The sequence below is a fragment of the Herpailurus yagouaroundi genome, unplaced genomic scaffold (assembly GCF_014898765.1).
Source record: "Herpailurus yagouaroundi ecotype Mexico unplaced genomic scaffold, PumYag 77, whole genome shotgun sequence".
Taxonomy (NCBI): Eukaryota; Metazoa; Chordata; class Mammalia; order Carnivora; family Felidae; genus Herpailurus; species Herpailurus yagouaroundi.
In genome coordinates this window covers 13223777-13243682 of record NW_024412388.1, presented here as the reverse complement: position 1 = coordinate 13243682, position 19906 = coordinate 13223777, and the positions used below count along the sequence as shown (strand labels likewise).

General features: G+C 57.2%; 1 protein-coding gene and 1 long non-coding RNA gene across 2 annotated transcripts in view; one reads left to right on the top strand and one right to left on the bottom strand.

Annotated features, from left to right (window-relative positions):
• The window catches only part of IGSF21 (immunoglobin superfamily member 21), a 74712-nt gene that overhangs the window by 54507 nt on the left and 299 nt on the right, over positions 1 to 19906 (bottom strand). The window lies entirely within an intron of this gene.
• LOC121022017 (uncharacterized) lies at positions 17156 to 19720 on the top strand. The gene is made up of 3 exons (XR_005786785.1): positions 17156 to 17464; positions 17779 to 17933; positions 19535 to 19720. It is a non-coding gene; the product is annotated as an uncharacterized LOC121022017 (long non-coding RNA).

The window sequence follows — 19906 nt, the reverse complement described above, 5'->3', positions numbered from 1 at the left end:
CCAACCATCCATCCAACCATCCATCCATCCGTCCATCCATCCATCCATCCATCCGTCCATCCGTCCAACCGTCCATCCGTCCATCCGTCCATCCGTCCATCCGTCCATCCATCCATCCATCCAACCACACACCTCTCCATCCATCCATCCATCCATCCATCCATCCATCCATCCAACCACACACCTCTCCACTCATCCATCCATCCACCCATCCATCTAACAAGTCTACATTAAGTGTCTACCATGTGCCACTCAATGCCCTTGATGTAAGCACTAGCACGCCCATTGTACACGAGGAGAGGCCTCAGGGAAGTTATATAATGTGCCTTGCTGCTGGGTCTATCCAAGTTAATCTCTGGCGAGAACAACATTATCAAACCCTGGATTCAAGTGTGGCCAGGCTTGCTGGCTGGAGGCAGAGTTTCCCTCATTCCTTGGTTCCAGGTGGTTCCAGGTGAGCCAGCTTGTGTCAGCCTAGGGTGTGGACGGACCAGAGCAAACATCCCCCACCACTGAGGTCCCTCTCACACGGTGCTTCACACTGCCCTGCCTTCACCCCAGCCACTGGATGCCTGCCTGGCTTTTGCCCCTACTGTGCCCCCCAACTGGAAAGCCTTCCTCCTGTTTCTTTGGCCATTTCCCATCAAGCATGGCCTCTGATAAACCGCCCAAGCCCCTCACCCTGCTGTGCCTCTGTCAGCCAGGCCAGGTGGATGCTTGGGGACTCACAGGGTCCCCACCAGGCTATGAGTGCCTCCCACAGTTCAAGAAATGTGTCTCACTGCAGCTGGAATTCCAAGCCGCTCTCCCGGGCCTGATGCATCATTGGCGTCTGTGCAAAAGCTTGCAGAGAGATAGGGCGGCAGAGGGTGAGGACCAAGGCTTTGGCCTCAGATCGCCCCGGCTGGTCATGACTCTGCCAGAAGTCATTCTCTATGTGGCCTCAGGCAAGGCACTTGCCTTCTCGGATCTCCCATTTCCTCGTCTGCAATGTGGGGTCCATGAAGGATGACCCTCACGTGCGTATTATGGGGCTTCCACAAGTTCACGTACACAGAGGCCGGAGCAGAAGGCCCAGCCCACAGTCGCGGTCACACGCACTCAATAAATGTTAGTACCGTTATCCCTATTAATTAGGTGTGAATCATCTTTGTCCCTGACGGATGACCTGCTACCCTCCAGAGAATGAGTCAAGTCTCTAAAGGTGGAACGTGGCAAGAGACAGCAGCCAGGCTGGGCTGGAGGAGGAGGAGCAGGCGGGCTGAGGCTGACTAGACAATGTCTTTGTTAAAAAAAAAATAAAAAATAAAAAATAAAAAAAATCGGGCTACGTTCACGGGAAGGCACATGCATGAGAATAGGTTTATCAAGGTGGTTTTCAGTTCCACTGTAATTTAAAATAAATAAGTCAATTTAATGTGTATAGAGTGAGTTATGCCTTATTAGGGACACGGTGAGCTGAGGAAAGTTGGCCAAGGCGAAATTTGAGAAATTGGCCCTGGCCGCGAGAGTAATTACGGCAACACTTTAGTGCAGTCCTGCCCGATGATATTTTCATTCTGTCTAATTTATTAGTTTATTAGCTTTATGGTGAACGTAGAAAGTTAGACCACAACACGGGTCTAATTTGATCAGAGCCAAATTTTCACGTCTTCCCGAGATGGCTGTAATAAGGCAAGAGACCCCTGCTTCGGAACCATTTCCAAGTGTTCCGGAAATATGCAGGGCAGAGTTCCAGGCCTCTGGGTACTAGGGGTGCAAATCAGGAAGCGACAGAGGACCCGGGTCCAGGCAGAGCGCAGACCATCTGGTTTTTAAATGCCAGCGCCTCGGCTCTCCGGTCATGTGACCCCAAGCACTTGGGATGCGTGGGTCTCAGTTTTCCTACCTCTGAAATGGGACCAATAGTGATTCCGACCTGAATGGTAACGGAGAGCCCTGTGTAAGCAGGGCCTGTGTGGGGTTGGTCACCACTGTCTCCCTAGAGCCCAGCACCATGCCTGGTCATCACAGGCATTCAGTAAAGGTTGCTGGGTGAGTGTGGCAAAGGCTGACGTCCGTGTAAGGTGCTTAACCCATAATCATCACCCCACTCCTGCTTCAGGTGCTTTGTGCCAGTTCTAAGAGCTTTCTGAGCTCATTTAAGCCTTGGAAGCATTCTTACAAGGTAGGTACTGTTATTATTGTTAGGGGGGGAAACTGAGGCACTGTCTAGGGTCCCATAGCCAGGGTGGCAGGGCTGGGATTCAGACGCCAGGAGCCTACCTCTAGGGTGACCCTATCATGCCATCTCCTGTCTTCAGGTTCCTTATGTTTTGGCTTGATTATTTCTAACAAAGACTCAGTTCCATGACACCCTGGGGGTGTCGAACTCGAACCCTTTCATTTGGAGCCCAAACCCCGCCTGAGCTGGCCGCCTCTTCCCTCTCCAGCTGCCATGCTTTCTGCTTCCTCTCTCCCTCCGAACTCCTCCCCAGGCCCCCGCTTCTCTACCCAGGCAGTCTCCGCGCCGGCCCCACCCAGCACCCAGTAGGTCCACTCAGTTCAACAAACGCCTTTGAGCCGCTCAGCCTGCTGGGCCAGCGCAGGGCAGTGTGGGGAGGGGGGGCATGGGGAGGGACAGCAAAGCTTCTTGCTCTCAAGGAGCCCATGCCCAAGTTCCTGAGCACCTACTGTGTGCCAGACCCTGAAGAGGGAACTGGAAGGGATGGTCCCTGCATCTTACATATGGTCAAAGGGGCTTCACGGATGGGGTTGAGTATCCTGAGATGGGGAGGTTCTCCTGGACTATGAAATCACGAGTCCTTATCAGAGAGGGGCAGGACGGCCAGGCTCAGGGAAGGAGAGGTGATAACAGACGAGCAGGCGGGAGCCACGTTACTGCCACAGGGGGACCGTAAGCCCAGGCATGTGGGCCCTTCGAGAAACTTCAAAAGGCAAAGAAACAGGTTCTTGCCCGGAGCTTCCAGTAGGAACTGACCCCCGATCTCAGCCCAGTGAGACCCATTCCAGACTTCTGACCCCCGGAATTGTAAGATCCTAAATTTGTGGCATTTTAAGCCCCTGGGTTTATGGTGATTTGTGGCAGAGACGGTAGGTAAGGAATGTAACAGCCACATGGATGGGGTTAGTTGCTATTGCGTTAAAACCTGACCAAGGGAGATCTCGTTGCATTTCCCAGCGGCCACCCTCCCGGGGGTAAGCGGGTGCTCACCCCATTCTATAGATTCAGTTGACTCGCTTACTTAACAAGTGTTTATCGATTGCCCAGGAACCTTCCAGGTGCTGGGGATGGAGAGGGTGAGCAAGAGAGCAGAGGAGTCGTGATCTCTAGAGGACCAAGGAGACATAACCAGGCAAACCTATAAGTAGGTATCACAACACCGGGAAGTTACATAGATATATTCTATGGGGGGGAAAAAAGGCAGAGTAGAGACGGTGATGGGGATGCTGTGTTAGGCAAGGTGGTCAGGGAAGGCCTCTCTGCAGAGGTGACAGCTGAGCAGAATCTCGGATGGACCGGAGGAGGGCGCCACGTGGACATCTGGAACGTTCTAGGCAAAGAAACTGATTGCAGTTGCTCACCTGGGTTTGAAGACCAGGGAGGGCCTACTGAATTTGGCCTGGGCAGGTTCCCAGGGGCAGAAATGTGTGAGTTTGGCCTGGAAGGATTGTGGGGGATGTGACAGGCGGGGGTGGTGGATGCCGTTTCTGCGAAGTCAGGTGAGGGAGAGGCATGGTGGCTGCTTTAAGAAATGGAGTCACCCCTGTGGCTGGACCAAGGGCAGGAAAACAGAGGATGTAGAGCGTCTAGAACTTTCCTTCCCTGCTGGTGGGGCTGTGAAAGGGGCAGTGTTGTAGGCTGAACTGCCTCTCTCCAAAATATAGGTCAACATTATAACTCCTGGTACCCGTGAATGAGTTGGTATTTGGAAATAGGGTCTTTTGTGGAGGTAACCAAAGTAAGATGAAGTCATACTGGGTTAGGGCCCACCGGAACCCACCCTAATTAGCGTGGGCCCTAATTTCTACTGTCCTCAGCCACCCAGCTTGTGGTATTTTGTTACCGCGGCCCGAGCAAATTGATACAGGCTGCTTCCGCTGAAGTGGAACACCTGCCTTCCCTACCTTCCCGAATCTCCTCTCCTGGGGATGCGTCCGAGAGAAGCCCAACTCTCACGTTCAAAGCGACTGCCCTTGTCAACACTAGAAGCAACAACCCCAACGTCCCTGCGCGGAAGGACGGAGCAAGAGATGGTAATCGATTGGCGCCACTGAGCGCTACGCAGCAACGAGAAAGGGTCACCCGCCGACGCGAGCAGCCACGCAGACGAACCTCCCAGACGTCACGCCGAGCGAAAGGAGCCGGACGCCGCAGGTGTCATTCTATTTACGTGCGACGCAGGGGCGGGAGAAACTAGCCGAAGCTCATTCGAGAGTTCGAGTCCTGTGTCCCTCTTCGGAGAATACCGGTGGGACGCTGGAAATGTGCTACGTCCTGATCTGCGCCGGGGGCGGGGCGGCGGGGTACATGTGTGTGATTCCCTGAGCTGGACCCTCTACAGGAAGCACTTTACTGTGTGTATGTCTTCACATAAAAGGAAAAGAAAGCGATGGGGATCCCCAGGGTAGGGCCTCAAAAGTTTTACAGAGGCCTCTGGAGTTGGTTTTGCTGGTCTCCAAGAGGCTGGAGATAGAGGGATGCTGAGCAGAGGGCGAGGTGCAGGCAGCCGTGGGCAGGACTGGGGGTATTTAGTGGCATCGAGAGAGGATTGATGTGTCCAGCCCCCCCCTCCCCCCCACCACTTGGCCCAGAATCAGCTGGAGCAGCTGGCAGGGCCTCCATGTGCCTGTCCCCACCCCGCTGGCATCACAGTCTGGGCGAGCAGGGGAGAAACAGAGCAGAGAGAGGTAATGATGCAGAGACAGCCCGGGCTCTCTCCCTCCCCTGCCAGCCTCTCCTTATCAGCTCGCTGCTGCACCCCGCTCGGTGCTCATCAGCTCCCTCCCTCCCAGGGCGCCCTGGGGTTTGCCGTCAGACCTCTGCACCCGCCCTCTGGCTGCTCTGGGACCCAGCCTTTGTCACGAGCTTCCTCCACGGGCAAAAAGGCCTTCAGCAGCTGGCTAGAGGCAGGGGATGGAACACCACCCAGCGTGGGACTGAGCATCCTGTCGCGGGAAGTGAGGCAAGTGCTTGGCCCCACAGCCCCACAGCCCACGGCCCTGAAGGGGCAGGCAGCTCTGTGCCCCCCATTCTGGTCAGCCTCACCCCAGAGCCCGGCCCCTCCCCAGAGGCTGCGCTCAGATGAGTGAATGAACTCACAGGCCAGTGGTGGTGTGGTCTCGTTCGGAAGGACAGGGGCCCCACCTGTGGACTGCCTGGGTTCAAATCCCGGCACGTACTTAACCTGGGGCAAAACATTTGAGCGCTCTCGGCCCCTCGGTTATCCTATCTGTGAAATGGGACCAGTAGCGACATTTTCTCCAAAGCTGTGAGTTTTTACCAATAACGTGCATGGGCTTGGCACCCAGGCGGCCCCAGCCAAGTGCTTGCTGTCATAATTAGTGTGGCGGCTACAGAGACAAAGGCCACAAAAGTCACCTTTCTGCCTGGGAGCCCTTTGAGGACCTCAGACCCACAGACAGAGTCTGTGGGCGTCTCTTCTTTCTCAAAGTCTCATGAGGGGGAGAAGCTGGGGGTGGGAGCAGGGTTCGGTGAGGGTGGCCCCGGCCCAGCCTGACGCCTGCTTCAAATTCTGGGCGGTCCCTGCAGGCTGCATGGGTCCCGGGTGTGGATCTGGGCTCTGCTGGGTCCACAGATCTCAGAGGGTCATATCGGCCATCCCCCTGCCTTCTCACCGCACTCATGTCAAGCCAAAAGCAGGCTTTTTCTGCCCCTTGGCAGAATCTCCAGAGGAGGGCCCCCAGGCAAGGTGGGAAGGGGGGAGCTGGGGCTGTGGGTGTAGAGGAGACAGCACCCTCCAGGCAGAGAGCAAGCACCCAGGTGGAGGCTCCAGGTGCTGGGCCTCTGACCCCTCCCCTCCCACTGCCTCCAGACCCAGGCAGCTCTCATACACTCGCTCCGCAACCCTGGCATATGGGCAGCCTGGGCATGGAGAGCCCCCGCCTGCATGCCTCGGGCCTCCTGCCCATCCCAGCGCCCCACACGCGGTACTGGAATGGTCTCTTTTCATGTCTGCCTGGGCCTCAGTCTCCTCATCTGTAAAATGGGGCATGAGGCACACGGCCTGTCTCCTGGGGTGACGTGAGGCTGGAATGAGAAAATCCATGTAGACTATTCACTCTCTCTCTCTCTCTCTCTCTCAAAATAAATAACTTAAACAAACAAACAAATAAAAAATTCCTACAACCTGGGCATCTGGGTGGCTTAGTTGGTTGAGCATCTGACTTTGGGTTTCGGCTCAGGTCATGATCCCAAGGTTGGGGGATCAAGCCCTGTGTCAGGCATGGAGCCTTGCTGACATTCTCTCTCTCTGTCCCTCCCCTGTTGATGTTTTCTCTCTCTCTCTCTCTCTCTCTCTCAAAAAAAAAAAAAAGAGAATTCCTACAACCCTCCCCACTGCCAAGGGTGATGGGGTCCCATATCCCCATATGCCAAGCCTCCTGGGGCATTTAGAGCACTGGCTGAGAGCCCAGTGGCCTGCTTCTCCCCTCTCATATGGCTCCTGCTGTGTGACCTTGGGCAAGTCACTTAACCTCTCTGAGCCTCATCCTTTCACCTACAAATGGGGATAGTAATAGCACCCCCCGCCAAACTGAGGATTTGCAAGTCAACGTGTGTGAACTGCTTATAGCAGTCAGAGCTTGACAAACACTGGCCTTAGCTTCACTATTAGTCCTCAGATCGCAGGGCTCTGGCGGTATCATCACTCTCGTGGGGGAAGCAAAGGTCCAGGGAAGTTAAATTAAAGTGCTCGAAAGCCCCCGGCAGGGTTGGCGAGTGGGGGTGGGGGGGAAGAGTTATGACTGGCTTTGGTCCCATGGTCCCCACAAAACACTCAACATGCCCAGGAACATTAACTTAGCAGGGGAAAGAGAAAAAAGAAAAAAAAAAAAAAAACACGACCAAACAAATGCCCTGTCAAGGAAGGAAATATGTAATCAATTAACCGAGCCTCCCCAAACCTCTCCAAATAATAATTAGGACTGCCAGCCCAGCTCACAAGAAAACTGCCATTGCCAGGGCCCGTCACTCCCCTGAGAATCCGGACGTGAAAACGCAGGACCCATTGGGTGCCGAGGAGGGATCCCGGCACCTCTCAGGACTCTGGGCTTCCTGTCTCCCGGGCCCCAGCCTTGGCTGTGCACGGAGACCAGTCACCCTGCGGACTGGGTCCCCCTCCTGTTCCCACCGAGAGTACAGCAAGGAAGCGGCAGGTAGGGATAGAGCTGGGAGGGATGCCCATCACCTAGTGCTCCCTCCCACTGGTGCACTGGAAAAAGGACGTTGGGGCTCAGAGAAGCCGAGACCCTGGCCACTGCAGACGTGCGACTAGGCTCCTGGGCTCTTGTCTCAGTGCCGGGCTGTGGTCTAATAACCCGACCCTCTGACCGGGAGTTCACGTCTCTGTATAAGAAGTATTTATTGGTCGCTGACTACACAGGGGCCTGGCATCAACTGGACACCACGGGAACAGAGGAGAGCTGGAAAGACCAAGCAAAAGGGAAACCACGTATGCAGATACATAAAAGAGAGAGTTGCACTGGAGAGTAGTCAAAGCCATGAAGAGCAAAGAGCAAACAAATGGCAACAAAGGACTGGATGGGGGGAGCCCTTCAGATGGGGGATCAGGGAGACATCTATGCAGAGGTGACATCTGATCTGAGACCTGGGATGGGAAGAGAGTGTAAAAGCCTGAGCAAATGTCCTGAGGTAGGAAAGGCCGAGGTGACCAGAGGATGGCCAGGGAGCAAGAGGGGTGGGCCATGAGGCTGGCCATGTGGTTGGGATCACCTGGGATCTTGTAGTCCCGAAGCTACCAGAAGCCAGGATCCTCTCCCAAGCGAGTTGGAAAGCCCTTGCGGGGCTTCAAGTAGCAGGTGCCATGATCTGAAAGCTCCCTCTGGCTGCTGGGGGTAGAAGGCACCTGGGCAGTGAGGGGTCCAGAGGCGCAGAGAAGGGACGCAAGCTGTCGGGAGCCGGGAAGAAGAAGTTAGCACTCGACTGGACGCCAGGAAGCCTGGGTCCTGGCTCCTTCATTGCTACTGGACTGTGTGACCTGGAAGAAGTCACTCAACCTCTCTGGTTGTCTCTTTGGCTTTTTCTGAGATGAGAAAGACCTCCCTGGCCCGCAGCCTTGTTGGCCCTACTCCATCATCTCGGCTGTGCCACTCATTCCGGCACCTGCCATCACTTCAAGCCTGCTGCGAGCTCAGCAGTGTGCACACGTCTCCTGCCCTCTCCTTGCCTGACTGAACTTCCAGGACCCTTAGGCTCACCAGACCTTCCATTCACCGCCAATCCCCCCCAATCCTCACCTCCTGAAACAAAATTACCTTCCGAGGCACAGAAGATTCTCCCAGAACCTGGGAACTTTATTAGGGCTGCAATAATATATTAAAGAGGAGGTCTGAATCACCCGGAGCAAAGTCTAATGTGAAGAAATACCGCGGCGACAAATACTTTGTTCTGAACCGTTTACTAAATTAAGTCTTTCCTGGACATTTTTAGCCTTCAATTTTTTTTAATACCAGTAATAAAGTAGTTGCATAATTAGTAATAAAGCTGACAGCCCAGTTACTGATTTTTTACGTAGAAGGAAAAGGATAATGTGTGTGTGTGTGTGTGTGTGTGTGTGTGTAGATAATTTCTAACAGCCCTGGTTGTCTGACTGCAGATATAGAAATGATTTGCTATCTCAGCAACTCTGCCCCGCGGGCTGGGGTCGGGGAAAGCTGCGCGGAGCTCTGTGGAAACGGTTGTCTAGGCGTCAGAAGATGAGCTTTGGTTGCCCAAAGCTGTGTGACCTTAGGGAAGTCATCCACGGTCTCTGGTCTTTTGGTTTTCTCACCTGGAGAATGAGGGGGTTGGGCTGGGTGATGCCCGAAGGCTCCTGGCAGATCTGCCCGGAGTCTGGGAGGGGACGGTGACTTTCAATGGCATCTGTGGGTCCTATAGTTGTACCTCTTGACCGAAACCTCTTCCCCGCCTTGTGTTTCCATCCACCTACTTGCCATCTTTGCTCAGGGGTCTCACAGACATGCCTCACCTGGCCCAAACAGAACTCGGGAATCCTGGACCCATCCCCAGCCCTAGCCGGTCCTCGCTGGTCTCTCCGTCTCGGGAAGGAGCCCCTCCACCTACGTGCTCTGGCCATGGTCCTGGAGGCCACGCTCAAGCTCCTGTCCCTCTGACGGCCTCCACTTCCAGTCCATTGGGTTTCCAAGCCCTTCCCCCATCACTTCTGCCCCCTCGGCCTGGCCAGCCCAGCCCCTCACTTCCTCAGCTCCCTGCCTCCACTCCAGCATCCTCCCTGGCAGCCCAGGCAGATCTTCCCACAGCCCCACAGTAGAAACGGGATCAATCTCAATGACTCCTCCTCACTTCCAGAATACAATTCAAACGCTAATGACCCAGAATGTTCTCCGACAAGCGGTTCTTAAACTTGCCTGCCTATGGGAATCCCCTTGGGGAACTTTGAAAACCTGATGTCTGTGTCCCCATCCTCTTGCCCTCAAGGTTCGGATTCAACTGCTGGGGCTTGGCCTGGGGGTCAGGAGTGTGCAAAGCTCCCTGGGTGTTTGTAATGGGGGCTGCAGACCGCAGAACTGGGGTCACCTGGGAGACGACCAGAAACACAGCATGGCAGGGCTCCCCACACCCCACCCCTCCACTGAATTAGACCAAGCAGGGCCTGTGCGCAGTCAAGTTCAAGAGGCTCCGTGAGATGTGGCCTCATCTCCCACACTCCCTGCAGTGTCCTTTGGCCCAGCCACTCGGCTTCTCTCTCCTCTTCAATGACACATCAAGCTGGCTCCCAGCTCAGGCCCTTGCTCTCCTCCTCTGCCAGAATGCTCATTCCCTGACCTTCATGTGGCAGCTTCCTCTCTCTTCCAGATCCCAGAGAGACCTCTCCCCCAGCCCCTCCCTGTGTCACAGCCCCAAGAATGTTGGCTCCATGGGCACAGGGACCTTACCTCCCTTGTTCACCTCTGTCTCCTGATGTCCACGGGTCACAAAGAAACACTTTTCAAACGGCAAATGAATAATTAGGGCGAGCCGTACCCAAGGTGGTTGAAACGTTATCGCGGTGTGTGGGACACATCGTTGGAACTACCCCCTGCCTCCCGCCCCAGGGTCTGTGTGATGTGAGTCTGCAACTCCTTGTGGTTGATTGTGGGTGGTGGCACTGACTCTGGAAGGCCCTTCGTAAGGACGGCTTGTTCCCGGAGGAGGGGAGGGTTACCCCAGAGGCCCCCATTCCACCGGCACAGGGGCTCAGCCCCATTCACTGGGGAAGCCCCCCAGGGAGGACATTTCTGCTTGATGGGGAAGCTCTCCCAGCTCTGGGGCTAGTCACCCCCCCTCTCTGGGCTGCTTAATCCCCATAAATAGGGTCTGAGATCTGCACTCTATAGGTTGTCGTTAGGGTTTAGGCAAATGATGAATGGGAAAGAGTTTTGCTGACCGTTTGAAATAATAACTCCACATTTAGATAACCTGTCAGATCGTTAATTTAACAAATCTCTACTGACATCCCGTGCTGGGCACTGACGCTGTAGAGATGAAGAAAGGAATGTTCCCTATTCTTAAGGGACAAGACCCATCCTGGGTGATTGGAGGGGCCACAGGCGGGGCACCCCCTATTGCAGTACCCCAGTGCATCACCAGAGGGCAGCAGACAGCTTTGCAAGCATTTCCCTCCCCAGGGGGACCGACCTCTGAGAGAAGGGCGCGTCCTGGGAGCCCCCAGGGGCCTCCTCACGGGTCTGGGTGCAAACACAGAGTGGGGGCAGCGGGTGGAGGAGGCTGCCCAGCGCTAGCTGCCCGCTCGGCAGGGCACATCTCGGTCCCCCGCCTCAACTCTCCACCAACCCCAGACCCAACGTGGAGAAGTGCTCCTGCCCTTGTCAGGGAACAAGAGAAAAGAGGGTGGGCCCTCCAGGCCGGAAGAGAGGATCCTGGGGAGGCTTGAGCTGAGGACGCGTCTGGGGCGAGAGGGCCTCGGGGCCTGGGTGGCGGGGGCATCTGTGTGAGCCGCCCAGGGCCCCCTGGCGCGGGAAGAGCGGCGATGCGCCGCCCAGCGTGCTCCCGGAGCACTGCCGCTGCAGGGCCCTTCTGCCGGAGGGAGGGGGCTGGGGGCTGTGCCGGGAGGGCCGTGGGAGGCCTCAGGAGCCCGGCTCCCAGAGGCCAGAGCAGGACTGGCCAGGGCTGGGAAAGGAGGGAAGTGGGGAGCTGCGTGATGCCCAGGACGAGGGGCGGTGGGGGCGGGGGCGGGTGTTGGGAGGAAGGCCACAGGGCAGGGGGAGGGACCGGGGGGGGGGGGGGGGGCAGGAGGCGTGTCCCGCTTGGGCCGTGGAAACACGCAGGTTAAGCGGATCTCTCTGCGAGCCAGTGGGATTGACACCAACAGCTGAGCAGACGGGCGGCTCCTGGAGACCCACTTCTGGAGCCGGGACTGGGCATCACTTGGTCTCCTTGGCGGGGGCATCCAGGGGCCTGGAACTGCCAGACAGCAGCTATTTTTAAAGTGGAGACTGACTCTGGCAACTTGCTACCTGGAGGCACCAAGTATCTTGGGTCACAGATCCAGTGTGTGTGTGTGTGTGTGTGTGTGTGTGTGTGTGTGCATGTTCATCATGTGCACGAGGGGGATGGACACATCAGGTTGCATGTCCTTACTAAGTTCCTCAGTCTCGAGTGCCTGGTGCTGGTCCTGAGTGGGTAGGCACTCCGTGACTGTGTTGAACGAGCCTGCCCCCGACGGCCCAGAGACCCAATCTGGCCTGGTGTGTGAACCCAGACTTCACCATGTGTATGCTGTGTGACCTTGGACAAGTGACCACACCTCTCTGTTCTTCTGTGCCACGACCGACTACAACAGGATTCCATGAGTCTGAGATCTGTACTCCCCGGGATGGTTGTTAGAGTTAAAGCGGATGCTGGGTTGGAAAAAGTTTTGCTGTTTGAAACGATAATTCCACACTTGGATAAGCTGTCAGTCTCTTGATTCGACAAACCTTTACCAAGGCCCTGGGTCCCCCTCGTAGGCCCTGTGTGCCAGGCACTGAGGACCTAGAGATGAACTAGGGAGGGTGCCCGCCCTGACAGGCCCAGGAGGGGAGGCTGAGGGCCCTGCCTATGGGTCTGACACAGACACGGGTCCAGTAACTCCTACTCTGACTGGTACACTGGGGGCAAGAGGCCTGGGGTTGGGTGAGTAGGGCTCCTTTGGGGAAAGTGCCAGGGGGCTATAGGGAGGGCACCTTGCTCCTGGGCCCCTTGTTCCCTAGCCAAGGCCCCGTTTTCTGAGAAGATTAGCACAGGGCCACGCACACACCAGCTGTTTTCGTTCCCCTGGTAACTGTGCCAGCTGGGCATGGAGGTGTGACCCGGGCTCGGGAGCTCGTCGGTGCCTGTGAGGTCACTGGCTGGTCGACTATTTTGTCACCTTCAACCTGAACGAGCCTGGCCCCCGGGGGCCTTAGGACAACCGTTTGCTGGCCACCGGCTATCAGCAGGACCTAGACGTATCTGTGCCTTGCCTCTTCCCCCTGAGTCCTCTGGCCCCAGTCTGCATATCGGAGCAGGTGGAAGGTGTTGTGTGGAACAGATGCTGCCAGAAACTTTATCCGGAAGACTTTTAAAGAGACGGATTCCCCGGGCCCCGCTCCAGAGGCCTTGAATCAAATTCCGTCTTGGTGGACCCAGGAATTGGTATTTTTAAGCAACTCCCAAGGCGATCCTAATGCAGGTGGTCTGGGGGCGGGGGGGGGGCGGCTGCTTGCTGGGGCGGGGGGGGGGGGGGGGGGGAGGAGTGGGGGGTGGGGGGAGGGAACCTTGCAGCCCAGGCTCCGAGCGCGGGGCTCGCGGCTGCAAACGCCCCCAGTGGCCGGGAGGAGAACCCCTGGGTTTCAGATGGGGACCTGGCTCCCGCTTGGGCTGTTCCATCCAGATGCGGATAAGAGGCATGCTCTGTTCTGAAAAAAAACTGAAGAAAAGGGCTCAAGGTTATCCTCACAATGTCACTCTGGCTCTTTTGCACTCCTAGAGGCTCACTGGGTAGGAGAGGGGAGAGGGTTTCCAGTGGGTCAAGAACGGGGCGAGACCTAGCACAAGCCCGGCACGTGAGGTACTCGGCGTGTATTTGCCGAGTGCTCAGATGAGCGAACAAATGAACCACCGTTTCGTGTGCTATGTGAATCCTGGCGAAAAAAGATGCACGGCTCATGATAACATGCAGAAAAGGACAAGGACGCGATGGGACTCAGACTCTCAGATCAACCAGGGTCCGACGGCCCTTTTCTCTGTACGGAGAGTGAAGGAGGAGCTTGCCCTGCACCTTCGAGATGAGTCTGCAGAAAGGCCAGTTACCTTCCCAAAGGGAAGCAAGCCCCTCTGCTCTTTGGATCAAACCGTGCACGTGTCTAAAAACCAGCACGGTGTTCCGTCGAACAGATCCCGGGGGCCTCCTCTCCTCTGCGGTCTCTGCCTGCCTGCTTCGAGTGGTCCAGTCCTTAGGTCCAGCGCCTCCCCTACCCCCACGCTTTCGCCCAGGCAGTGCCCTCCGCCTGGAGTGTCTGCTCCCCGCTCCTCTTTGTCTAAAACCTACTTCTGCTTCTAGGGCCACTTCAAACGCCACCTTCTCTGTGATTTCCCCGGTCTCTCCAGCTCTGATTCATCACCGCATTATATCGGAATCTTTCCTATGACAGCCATCACTTTATTACGCGAATGGTTAGCTATTTATCTCCGTGTTTATCTCCCCTTTCTCTCCCTTCACTCCACAAATATTTATGGTTCCTCTCTAAAGGCCGGGTGGGGGTCTGGGGTTACTGAGATGGAAAAGACAGAGCGGAGCCTTGGGGGAGCTTCTGGGCAAGTGGGGGTGGGGGTAGGGGGCAGGCTTTAAGCTCCGAGGAGGCTGGGGCCGCATTCTGACCGCCTCTGGGCGCCATGCCCCAGCTCTGTGCCTTGGATGCAGCAAATGTTCAATACGCCCTGTCTCGAAGTCATAAAGGAAGTGGCATTTCCTCCCGCGTCCTTTCTCCTCCAGGGTCTTCTAGCATTCACTTGATTTCTCCCACATCTCCCCCCTCTGATAAATATGAATCAGGGAGGTATAACTGTGTACTCGCGTTCTCCACGAAGCCCCCAGGCTCCTCCCCACCCACCCAGCTGTTCTCCGCCTCCTGCCGCGGCTCCAGGGGACGGCGCACGGGTTCACGGGAATGGTAAGCAACCCTTGGAAGGAGAGCTGGCTCTCTGGCACTGCTTTGCCTCCTGGCCCCTGCCAGTCCCATGCCCTCTCCCAGCTTACTCAGACTTGGGAACTTAGTGCTGAGCAGAGGCTCATCCGGGGAGGGCTTTGTCTTCCTTCCCGGACATCTCCAACCCGCCTTCCACTTGGCAATGGGGGTGAGCTTTACAAGATACATATCACATCAGACCATGACCTCTGGTCGCTTCAGCGGCTTCCAGGACACTGAGAATGAATGCCAGCTTGCCCCCTAACTCCGGTCACCCGGCCATCCAGTAGCCCCGAGATCACATCACGCTTCCTCACTTCAGGACCTTTGCACTTGCTGTGCCTTCTACCTGGAATGCTCCCCCTGCCACCCCAACCCTGCCAGTGACTTCTTTTTGTCCTACAGATCGCTGTTTCGATGTCACCTCCTATGAGACACCTTGTAGCCCCGCCTCCACATAGTCCATTATGCTCGTCCTTCTCCCATCCAAGTACTAACCAGGCCCGACCCTGCTTAGCTTCCGAGATCAGACGAGATCGGGCGCGTTCAGGGTGGCATGGCCGTAGACTGTTCTCGTCCTTCTCCCTCATTCTTTTCTTTCTTTTTTTTTTTTTTTTCAACGTTTGTTTATTTTTGGGACAGAGAGAGACAGAGCATGAATGGGGGAGGGGCAGAGAGAGAGGGAGACACAGAATCGGAAACAGGCTCCAGGCTCTGAGCCATCAGCCCAGAGCCCGACGCGGGGCTCGAACTCACGGACCGCGAGATCGTGACCTGGCTGAAGTCGGCCGCTTAACCGACTGCGCCACCCAGGAGCCCCTCCCTCATTCTTTTAAACGTATTTTTATGGTCTGTCTCTCCTCACCCCCTACACCGTAAACCTCACAAGAGCAGGTCTGATTATGTCTTGCTCACCATTTTATCCCCAGCACTGTCCCTGACATATAGCAATTGCTCAATTCCTTGGTGATGAATGAAGGACGAAAACGTTAGAGAAGGCACGGGGGCCTGAACTGCTCCCTCTTAACGTTCATCTCACAGCAGGGACAGCTGCGGTGGAAGAACGCCAGAACTCACCCACTCCACGAGCATCTACAAACTGTCTTCAGTGTGGTTGGGGTGGGGTGGGGGTGGGGGCGCTGGGCTGGGGAGACAGTGGGGAAGGCCACAGACCCAAGCCCTGTCCACGGGCTTCGAGTCCAGTGGCAGAAGCAGACTTTGAACTCCTAGTTGTCAGGGCTGGGAGTGTATGGGGGGGGGGGAAGCACCCTAGGGTATCCGACCCAGTCTGGGCGGTCAAGACTGGCTTCCTGGAGGAGGTGGGGTTTAAGCTGGACCCGAAAGGATGCTCAGGGCCTTGGCAAAGGGAGGTGGGCGAGGTGCGGGAGGGGCAGGAGCGCACTCAACCCCTTGAGTCTAGATTTCCTAGACAGCGAAGGCTGCTTGGAGCTCCTCACGACATCCTGAGCAGACAGAACGGGACAGGGGAAGCAGCGGACGATGGGGCACGGGTAGGCACGTTCTGCAGGGATTAGTGAGCTTTGCCCACGCGGTCTTCCCCTCGGTGGGGGGACCCATCCATTTGCTCCGGCTCTTCTTGGTCTGGTGGAACGGGCGAACGGGTGAACGGGGGCCGAGGCAGGGCCTGCGAGGGCAGGTGTGGAGGACGGCCATGTGCAGGAGGCCAGCTGGTGGGACTGTCACCCACTCAGGGCGGCCCCTGAGAAGCAGACCCTGTGACCAGGGATTCCGGAGCCGGTGGCCTGTTTGGGAGGGTGTCCCAGGAAGCCAGGACGGGAGGGAAGAAGCCGATACAGGTGCATCCCGGAGGCTATCGTGGGCAGCCTCTCAGCCTCATTCCTGCTGGGGAGCTCGAGGGGACAGCGAGCACCTGTCTGGGTGGTCCCAGCCAAGGGGCAGGGGGGCCAGGAGATCCATCCAATATCTCCCGTCGGCCGAGGCTAGTTCTCTGGCGCACCCACCCCGACTCCTTGAGCAAGCTGAGTGGGGCTACGGCTGCCTGAGAAGGCTGTCGGGCGGTCAAGGGTGTGAGTGGGTGCGGACACCTGCCACATCGCCCGCGTCCCTACTGGGATGGCTCCTTCCCATCCCTCAGGCCTTGGCCAACCATTTGGATGGCACCCCAGCACGAGGGTCCTTCCCGGCTCTGCACCCCGCTCGCCCCTCATTCAAATTCACACCTGTGCGGAATATGTGCTGAGCCATTCACTTACGTCTCACTTCCCTTGTTTACTATCTTCCCCCCGACGAGAGTTTAATTCTACCATGCCAGACTCCTATTAGGTGCTCAATTAAAACGTCCTCGGAAGGAATGAATTACTGCCAATTCCAAGCTGGGAAGTTCTGGATTCTGAGGCTCATTCGACAGACATGTGATAGATGGGGCCTCTGGGGCACTGGGAGGGGCAGTGACTTGTCCAAGGTCATGAACCGGGGTGCTACCCCGGGCGGCAGAAGCCCCGTCACCCCCACCGGATGCCCGCCCCTCCGGGAACCCCACCAGCGGGCGGAGACGCTCTGGGAGTCCCTGGGGCTCCTTCCGCTGCCTGAGAATTGCTCTCTGCCAATTCTTGGTCATCCAGGCTTCCTTCTCCCCCTACTTTTCCCAAAAGCTGAAGAGCAAGCAGCTCAGACAGCTGTGGAGCTGGGACTCTTCTCTAGTTGAAATGCATTAATTTGTAAATATCTTCATTTATATGTAAATGCGGAGTCCCCGCGCCCCTCCGCCAGCCCTAACGGGGCCCTGCAGCCTGGAGACGCAGCCTCCTTCGGCACGGCTGCTCCGGGGCTGCCGGCAGCTCTCCGTGATCCGATTAGACTCTCAACTTGCCTTCTGCTTTCGCTTCCCCCAGGCTCCTCGGTGCGCTCCACCTGGGAGGCCACCGCCGGAACCGAGGCTGGGGAAGGAAAGAACACTGGCCACGAGTCAGCACTGCTGTGTGACCTCGGGCAAAAGTCATCTCCCTCTCTGGGCTTCCGTTTCCGTCTGGCGTGAAATGGGCAGGGCAGTAAGGTGTGGGTACAGGATGAGGTGGCTTGGGATCCCATGGGGTCTGTGTCGTTCCAGCAGGGAACCCTGGACCTCGCCGAACTTTGGCCAGGGCTAGAGAAAACAGCAAATCTGCCTGCATGTACAGGGTTGTTCGCGGGGATTAGCAGAGGTTCAGGGCGTATAGGCGCCTTTATGAGATGTGAGGAAAGGTGGTTTTTTTTTTGTTTTTTTAATGGTGGAAGAAGGAGGGTGACTGAGGCAGCGCTTTATGTGAATTAACCCGGGGACCCTCCCGAGGCTGGAGCGAGCTTCTTACTGTTGTCATTGCCTTCTAGAGACTGGGGAAACTCAGGCAGAGTCCCCAAGCCCGGGTGACACTAATGCGAGGTGGGCGGAGGGGCAAGGATTGGAAACTCAGCCCGTGGGACAGAACTCTCCCTTAAACCCCACAAGGATTGTACGAAGCAGATCCTACGAAGTCTGTTGACAGGTGAGGAGACTGACACAGAGAGGGGTGAAGGCCCTTGTCCAAGGTCACTCAGTCGGGAGTGGCTGAGCTGTGTTCTGGGAGAGGGTGGGGGGTCAGGGCTGCTCTGGTGGTCCCGGGCTTCCTTCTGGGTGTAGGAATCAGATGGAGGGGGGGTTGGAAATGATGCGACAGGCTGTGGGGGGGGGGGGTGGGTAGGCCCGTGGGGCGGGCGCAGCGGGGGGGGGGGTCTGGGAAGCGTGGGGGCTGATCTGAATGTGCACTTGCCCCAGCATCATCTGTGGTTCCCAGAATAGTTGTTTTCTTGTCCAAAATGAGTTTTTCATCCGGACTGTAACTGGCTTGTCTTAGGTGTGCCTTAATACCTTAAGGTACCCCAAATCCTTTTTGGAAGCAGGTCCAGGGGAAATCATAAATGTCAATAAAGGCATCTGTGCGGCCATTTGCCCGCCGCCTCCGTGTCCCTTCGCGCCCACGTGCTCACCAGACCTCCCCCCGCAAGGGCGGGCTGGTTCTCAGCTCCTGGCACAGAGCCCGGAGAGGAGGGGGACCCAGAAAGGTCCCACCTTCCGGCTTACAAAGTGCACAGCAGACGATCACCTGCCAGATTCCCTGTGCCGGGCTGGGTGAGCCCTGGGCAACCTTCCCGTCCCGTTTTCTTATCTTACCCGCGGGGAGACTGAGGCTCAAAGGGACGAGGAGCATACGCAGGGTCACCTAGCCAAGGTGCAGATTTCACTGTGCACCTACTACGTGCCAGCCCTGCACACTGCTGCCTTCTGCCTGGGCACTGGGCAATGCATTTGCTTGTGTTGTGTGGAAAAACATACATACACGTGTGTGTGTGTGTGTGTGTGTGTGTGCAAGACTATGCCCGTTCAGTGCCAGTCTTTAGCTTTTCATCAATGCAGCGGGACTCCCACCCCTCTCGCAGAGCCGTCCGGCTTTGGGGTAGATTTGCTCTGCTACGGCGGGGGGGGGGGGGGGGGTCGGGGTCGTCGGAACAAGGTGTCCTGCAGGAAGGCGTCTGCTTGAGTGGGTCCTGAAGCCTGGTGAGGAGTTTACCAGGTCGCCAGAGGGAGAGGCACACTGGGAAGTGAGCGTTAAGGGTCCGAGATGTAAAATAGGACCGGGGCCTTCGGAAAGTGCACGAGAAGGGTGTGGGGGCGTGGCACCCACACACCTAGAACACGGCAGCGCATGGGATGGGATCTGCTTCCTTCTGGAAAGAGGGTAGGGGTAGAAATATTAAGTATCTCTGTCCCCGGGGACTCTTCCTCCCCAACCTGCTGCCGCTTCCGACCTGGGGTCCAGTTGTTTAGGGTCGGTTTTGCTTGCCGGGCAGGGGCCTGTGGGGACTGGGAGAGCGTATTGCACGGGCTTCAGGACCAGGCAGAACTGGCTCACATCCCAGCTCTGTCCTTCCCGGCTGCGGGACTTTGGGGAATGTGGCTCACCCTCTCTAGACCTCAGTGTCTCCACCTGGAAACTGGGTTTGGAAAACCCACTTTGCGGGACTGCTGGGAGGAGCTGGCTGGGGAGGCCGACGTCGAGGGGCACGCGGCAGAGTGGGGACGTGACCCCTTTCCTGCTCTTCCTTCCAGGGAGCGTCCCTCTAGGTGCCGGGTTCCCTTCTGCGGCACAGCCCCCAGCCCTGCCTTCCAAGCCCATGGAAGGTGATCCGGAGAACCGGCAAGAGCATTGCAGGGCAGATAGGAAAGGGCTGGGGAAGTGGCCCCCAGCCCCCGGCCTCGACCCCTAGTCCCTGGCTCCTGGCCCCCAGCTCCCGGCCCCCGGCCCCCGGCCCCTGACCCCCAGCCTCAACCCTTAACCCCCAGCCCCCGGCCCCCGGTCTCAATCCTTAGCCCCGGCCCCCGGCCCCCAGCCCCCAGCCCCCAGCCCCTGGCCTCGACCCCTAGTCCCCGGCCCCCAGTCCCCAGACCCCGGGCCCCAGCCCCTGGCCCCCTGCCCCCAGC